We start from the raw sequence: 8141 nt of genomic DNA on the forward strand, positions 1-8141 counted from the left end.
TCTTTACGTGTGACAGACAACCGAGTCGTTTGTAAGGATGCCTGGACGCATCTGAAATGTTATTTAAAGTGAAGTGTTGATTCATCTGACGTCTAACTTATCTACTTTCTACTGCTTTTTAGGAGATGCGAAATAAAATAGTTGTGAAATTTACAGAATAACTATGTTAATTTTATTGTATTGTTTTTCTAAGCAAAAAAAAAAAAAAAAACAGAAATTAAGTTTGTAAGTAAGATACTCTAATTTGAACAAATATTGAATAGTATTTCTATCTATGCTATTGAATGGTAATAATGAATATAACGTGTTTTCATTGTAATGTTAATGTTTGGGTTTGTTTTACTATACACATAGATACGAAAAAGTAGTCAAAAACCAAATATATAACAAATAAATTTTATCAAAAGCAAGATAAATTTACTAGAGTAGCTCATGCTGGTTATGTATGCCCTTTAATGTATGGAGCTAAACTCTTCAGAAATCTACTAATTGAAGGTAACTAATTAATGTTTGCTAAGTGACACATCTGTCATTGACGGCGAAATTGACAAAAATGGCCACGTCCATTTTTAGCGAAGTACGAACACCTACCAACACTATATCTCTGAAACTGTTGAGCGTATATGGTCATGTGACAACTCAAAATGTCTGGAATTGCCACATTATGGGGGGGGGTCAATAATACATTATGTTCTAAAACCAATGGCTTTCGAGATATTTGCAACTAATTTCAACATTGTACATCGCACAGTGTATTGCATACTAATCTTTATTATATTACTTATGTACATTATCCATAATTTTTTAATTTAATTTTGTGGATTTCGACATTTTGTGCTCTTACTACAACTACAAAACACCACACGTGTTAAGGTCTTTTCTCAGCAAGTGCATGTCTTTGTACTCCTACATGACGTTGGGCATTTGCATGGTGGTGGTAGGTCATCTAGTCTGCATGGTACAGGCAGTATCACAGGACTTATGCTGAGTTCTGTTGTTGCATATCCAAACTTGAGTGGATCTAGTTTTATTATTACAGGATTAGGGGCTTCTAACCACAATCTACACTGTAGATATGATCGTTTTATGTGCTCTTGTAGTGTGGAAGAACAACACACAAACTGGTTAAAGTCAAGTTCTTTCCTTGAATTATGGTACTGCTCTCATCGATACTCATCAAATGTTGAACAGTCGATTTTCTTTCAAATTCAAATTACTTTCCATCAAAAGGCGCTGGAAACTTAAACACTAATTACTTACTAAAAGAAAAAAAATATATAATATATAATATATTTGGTATTTTCATGAACACTCAGTTGCAAAACTCCCTGGGCAATAGCCGTATTAGTCATGTCATTACATGTATAGTACATCCATGTAAATTACACGGAACATAGGTTCGAAATGTGTTAAAATTAGTTTATTGAAAATATATCGAAAGCCATTGGTTTTAGAACATCATAATGTATTATTGACCCCCCGTAATGTGGCAATTCCGGACATTTTGAGTGGTCACATGACCATCTACGATCAACGGTTTCAGAGATACAGTGCTGGTAGGTTTTCGTACTTCGCTAAAAATGGGCGTGGCCATTTCGTCAATTTCGCCGTCAATGACAGATGTGTCACTTAGCAAACATTAATTATTGACCTTCAATTAGTAGATTTCTTAATGATTTAGCTGTATACATCAAAGTGCATACATAACCAGCATGAGCCACTAGAGTAATTACTTTTCTACCTAACTGGAAAAGTATCAGTTTTTTTAAAAATTTAATGTAAAATGGTTATACGGTTGGAAAAACATCTGTTTTTATCAGTATATTTTAAAAAGACAAATGGCGTTTAGTTCGCTGTTGAATACGTTCAGTTTGACAAAATGAGTTTAAACTAGAAAATTATACAAAATATTGCTAGAAACCCACTAAATATATTTCAGCTTATTCCACGCTAACATATATTGAGTGAGTTTCTAACAATATTTTGTATAATTTTTTAGTTTGAATTCATTTTATCAAACTTAGTGTATTACACAGCAAGCAAGCCGCTATTTGTCTTTTTCATATATATCGATAAACACTACGTTTTTCGAACGGAATAAATATTTTACATTAAATAAAAACACTAAAAACTTATTCAGTTTGGTAGAAAAGTAACTTATCTTGATTTTGAAAGCATTTATATTTTTTATATTGTTTTTTTTACAACATTTTTGCATCTATGTGTATAGTAAAACAAGCCCTAATTTTTACATATATATAAAACACGAATTCAGCATAGAAAATGTGTAAAATTACATAAGATTCTAACAAGTTTGTTTAATACTGCCTCAGCAATGTGTACTTTTCCTAATCTCTTTTGTCAATCACATGTTTCTATTTATGTAAAAAGGGACGATCCCTCAAAAAACGCAATGATCTTTTAAATATTACTTCCATAGGGACTGACAGCACGATTTAAAATTGTGTAGTTTTAAAAATTGTAGTCTGAAAATTAAAAGTCTATAAGAACAAGAATTAGTCTCAGCAAAGTCCACTTAGTGCAGCGTTTTCAAAAATAGAAATTTACATTAGCTGAGAAAATACGTTGAGAAAAGTCTTATCAAATAGCGTTAATGTCTATTCAAGAATAAGATAGATGATGCATTATTTCCCAAGTCGTCTCTTTTTTTTCTTTTCGAATATCTTTGGTCTTTTGTGCAGTGTGAAGTGTAGCGTTATCGTGGTGAAGTATTGCGCTGCACAAAAGACCAAAAGTTCTCTGAGAGAAACGCCTGATAAATTATGCATCACGTTATTTATTTTTATTTTATGGAGTCTATTATGGCAATTCTTTCTTTGAAAAACGACTATACATTCACAAAAGATATTAAATCCAGAGAATTAAGTGACGATCATGTCATTTTTATTCTTCGTTTTGCACGAACGCATTAGAGAAATAATGAGATTTTCTGTGAAAAGGGTAAGACGTGTTAATCATTGTTAAATCATTTTATGTTTAAGCCATATGCATTTTTCTATAGCTGATTCACAAAGTTTTTTTTTTGCCCCAAGAACTTTCATTCTCACCTTTCTGAATTTTTGTGATGAGGATTGGTTGCTTATATTCTTTTGATTATTCTGATTACTGTTCTCGTCTTGAGTGTCATTTTCACGACATTTCGGACACTGTTACCTCCGACTTTCTGCAGGTGCACCTTGTCCAACTCGGGGATGTTTCCTAGCAAATACGCGTTGAGCAGTGGTTAGAGAACTCAGAAAAAAATCAATTGTAAAAGTAATATTCTCTAGAAGGCCAATGGTTCAATTCTTCGTTTGAGCGATCCAGAAATATAACTGCGAATTACTTATTCTGTCTAGATTCCCGAGTTCGATACAAATATTCCCGATTTCGACAAGATTACAGCCACCGAAACGTTATGAAAATTATGTAAATGGGAACAGTAGACTAAAGAATCCAAATAATACGAACTTAAATTAACTGGAACACATTATCACGAGGTTGCTTCCCAGCTGAATACGACATGGTTGTTTTCAGGTCCCATTTTGACGAATCCTTGTCGAGCCGTCCGGACATCGCTTTAAACAAGTGACCATTAGTGATATTATGCAAACGCGTTCGAAAAGTTCAACATGGAGATGCCTCACTTTTTAGGAATGCTACTCTTGTTATTGTTTCTGGAAGTATTTATAGACAAGATTGAACATTTTTCGAGATTGTAAGATTATTTGAAATATGCCTTTGACACGAAAGCGTAATCTTTTCGATAATTAAACCCTATTTTGTAAATTTGGTAATTTTTTTACTGTTAAAATTACTATATGTCTTTGATGCAGTACTCATTAAAACAACATCCAGAGCTTGCAACTGATTAGTCTATCGACTTACTCTGCGTGTACCGTTTTGAATATTTAAAAAATATTAATATTTGACTCTGAAATCTGATTTGCATACACGGAAATATATAAGAAATGAAGAAAAGCATAATTTAAGAAAATGTTGCTTCGAAATATTCAACAGTAATTTTTGTTTTATGTGTTTGTAGCTATTCCCGTTGTTAGCCTAAACCTGTAACCAAATAATAGGAAGTTTCCTTTTGATATTTGATGCTAATAAGAATAACAAGGCCGATAGCCATTACTCGCGTGCTCTCGTGTAATGAATGAATGTGTGAATGTAGGATTGACATGAAATTTTAAAAAATAAACTTAAATGACCGAAAAATGGGCTGAAATGACTTAAATAAATAAAAAGTAAATGACTTAGAATGACTTTAATGAACTTAAGGATGAATTGAACGCTTAAAAAATAACCGGAATCCTTCAAAAACAACTTGAATGATCTAGAGAATGACTTGAATGGCTTTGAGACTGACTAGTTGTAAGCCGGTGATCATTTTACATTAAATTAATACAGAAAAGTGATCCCCCACTTTATACCACAAAGTTACAAACATAAGTACAGTATGCAGTAAGAACAGATACTACACTTATCTTGGCCAAAAGGCCAAGAAAAGGGTATTTATTTGCTCCCCAACTGACCAAATTACCCACAAAGCCGATTTTTAATGTGAGGAGTGAAGGGGAAATGAAGACTCCCCGGGGAGTAGGGGAGCTGGATAGTGACAATTGGTATAAAGGGTTGCCCCTACATTGACCAAGGTCTTATATGTGGAATTGCCACCACATATGGTCTTAGCTTGCAGTATCTGCCGGAAAAGATACTACGCTTTGATCTTAACCAAAAAGGCCAAGCACAAAAGTGTTACGGACAGACCGACCGACAGACCGACGGACCGACGGAGTGACTTATAGGATCGCTTGCTCGCGACTACAAACAAGTTTCTGAAAAATATGTACACTATATGTTTAGTGTTATACATTTTGCATTTTTCCGAGTCAAAATACATAAGCTCTGTTTAAGTTCTATCCATTGCGATGAAGTCATCCATGTTACATTCGCTAGTCACTATAATTAATGGGAAATATTTTCTTTTCCTATTAAGATGTAACAATGTTAAAATATTTGGCTTTATAAAATAAAGCATGCACAACATAACGATATATTTTATAAATAAATCGTATCAATTATTCTTTATACATATAGACAGTAGTGTTTCATGCTAATGCAATCATACATATAGGAAGTAACAATTATTGCCAGTCGGGAGATTCAACCCCAGTCATAATGTCAACGTTGACCTTGTAATTCAGTATTCTATCTAAACGTTACAAGTACTGCAAAAAAAAAAAAAAAATGGAGACTGTTTACTCATGTTTGGTGTTGCTTGCGTCGGGGGAAATAATCCAGCCCGAGTTAAAGATGTTACGAAGAATAAATAGGCTACGGGTAGTGGTGGGAGGCATGCTCCTACTTATTATTAAAAGGCGGCCTCCAACCAGACAGGTCCTGGATATGATATAGTGTGTGTGTGTGTTCAGGCAGCCATCTTTGTTTATATTATAAACGGAAATTTTAACATACTGGAAAAGCTGTTTAACATGAAAAATAATATTTGGATCTTGAAATGTAACTATACTGATATTCGTTTACATGCACACACACACACACACTCACACACAACCATATATATATATATATATATATATATATATATATATATATATATATATATATATAGGTCGTGGATATGACCTTAAACTATATCCAGTGGTGAGGCCCCAGCTTACTGGCTTTGGGGAATGTGGAGCCACCTTTTAATTGCCATTGCTCCCAGGTCCACTCTGACCCGGAGTGGTAGTACCTGTTAGGGCCCCAACTATGGGTTAATTAGAAATCGACTTGAAAACAACAAATATATTCTATTAAAATTTTTTTCTTCAAAATCTTTGGATTCGGCATTAAATAACCTGAAAAGGGTTGATATGCCGTAAAACAAAAACAATCAACCAACCAGACAACTTCACTTGTGATTAGTGAACAGTTACACGTCTGATCGACTCTTGTCACCTTACTGCTACGTTGTTTCCGTCGCCCTATATTGTTCCTGCTAAACTACACTGTTACTCGTCCCCAGTGGTAAGGGCGCAAAGGATCCTTTGAAACCCCGGATGCGCAGTTAACCACTTGGGTAACCTGCTCTCCGACGAAGGGGATTTTTTTTCACAGTACATATATCAGAACTAAACGGGAAATTAAGTGGTAATAAATTCCAAGTTAGCGGGCATACACATTAAACAGTGAGAGAGTCTTCAATCACAGGAAATCAGAATATTGTATTTTGCCTAAAAAAAAGCTCAACTTCATTTTCTTAAAAGAGCTTTTAATAACGATACTATTTTTGTTTATAAATAAATATCGATATATATATACTACAACTCCGTTCAGTCTTGACAGATTATGGATACCCACTGAAAGGTTCCTGCGCGTGAAATTATTGTGGCAAGAGTTGCACAATCTCCAACCACAATTCTCTTGAGTTGGCACTGTTTTAATTCCAGTTGGAAGTACATAAGCTCAAGACTACTGGAAACAATGCCAAGATAAGCAGAGAGCACATACAGCGTCTAGAGTTTCGAAAGGTCACCTGCCTGGTAGTAGTCAGTCTCATCATTGTTTTACTTTGGTGATCTTGCGAGAACCGATGTGTCAGCGTGACTGTTCCGTGTGTTCACACACACGTATTTATATATATGTACATGCACACACACACACACACACACACACACACACACACACACACACACATATATATGATTATTAAAATGGATAAAATCCAACGATATAAAATTTAAAATGGAGGCGAAGAGATCTAAAGGCTCAACGCTTGACTATTCCTCATATGAAAGCCCGCATAAGACGGGCGAAATGTCGAGCCTCTAGGTCTCTCCGCCTTCATTTAAAACTTCATATATACATACATATATATATATATTTCTTCAAAATATCTGGCGTTTATGAAAGTGAAACTAAAACTTGTTGATATAGTTTCAAACGATCTGAAATAACAGCAAGGGTTGATTTGATTCCAAATATTTCTCGTATGTTATACTTCATTTTATTTAGAAATAGGTGACGATTATATATATCTCCAGTATCCAATAATTTTATACACTGTGAAATTTACTTTATGTATGAAATCAAAGATGGGAGATATAACATATGAAAGCCAGAGGTTTTGTAGAAAATATCAGATATTTTGTAATTTATATGCAAAACTAGGAAAACAAATTACTATGATTGAAACATTTTATGGCTGTAAAAAAGTGCAAAAAATTAACTCTGCATGATGGATGATCCCCATAACGTGAGACTTTAAGAGCAAATGTCACAAAGCACACTACACAATTCAGGTCATTACCTTTCTAACGAGATTTCATTTGTTAAATTCTGATCAATAGTCGCTGGGATTTACAACTTGTAAAATGTCTCAAACAAGTGGTATATATATATATATATATATATATATATATATATGTATATATATATATATATATATATATATATATATATACACACACACACATTTGTGACATGACAAGGCCAAAGAGACAACTAAGCAACAAAAAAAACCCCAAAAAACACAAAACAAACCTTAACCAAAATTCACCCCAACTCAGTAAAACTAAAGCTAGCCTGGCAGGACAATATATATACGCATGTAGGCAAATTTGGACATATTTTATTAGTTAAAAATATATATTTTTTTATCACCGATTGTCATAAGATTTTAACCGTAGAATAGTATTATAATCTTTAAAAAGCCTGGGATGAAACTACATGAAAATTTGCAGGCTTTTTATGGTTGGTTATTTTTGTTTTACAGCATATCAAGCCTTTTCAAGTTATTTAATGCCGAATCCGGTGATTTTGAAGAAATTTTTTTTAATAGAATATATTTGTTTTTTCTTCTAGTCTGTTTCTATTTAACCCATAGTTGGGACCCTAATAGGTACTACCCATTCGGGTCAGAGTGGACTTGGGAGCAATGGCAATTAAAGGTTTGCTCCACACTCCCCAGAACCCGCAAGCCGGGGCCTCACCATCGGATATAGTTTAAGGTCATATCCAGGACCGCAAGCTTCTTAAATATTATAAGATTAGTCTATGGTTAAAATTTTTATGACAATTGGTAAAAATAAACCTATATTTTCAAACCAAATTAAATATGCCTAAATTTG

At 33.7% G+C, this 8141-nt stretch overlaps 1 pseudogene; it reads right to left on the reverse strand.

Annotated features, from left to right (window-relative positions):
- Positions 1-4352: 4352 nt before the first annotated feature.
- LOC145241845 (U2 spliceosomal RNA) lies at positions 4353-4519 on the reverse strand (annotated as a pseudogene).
- Positions 4520-8141: the final 3622 nt, after the last annotated feature.

Source organism: Euprymna scolopes, chromosome 20 (genome assembly GCF_053919585.1).
Source record: "Euprymna scolopes isolate OS-2025 chromosome 20, ASM5391958v1, whole genome shotgun sequence".
In the NCBI taxonomy this organism is placed as follows: Eukaryota; Metazoa; Mollusca; class Cephalopoda; order Sepiida; family Sepiolidae; genus Euprymna; species Euprymna scolopes.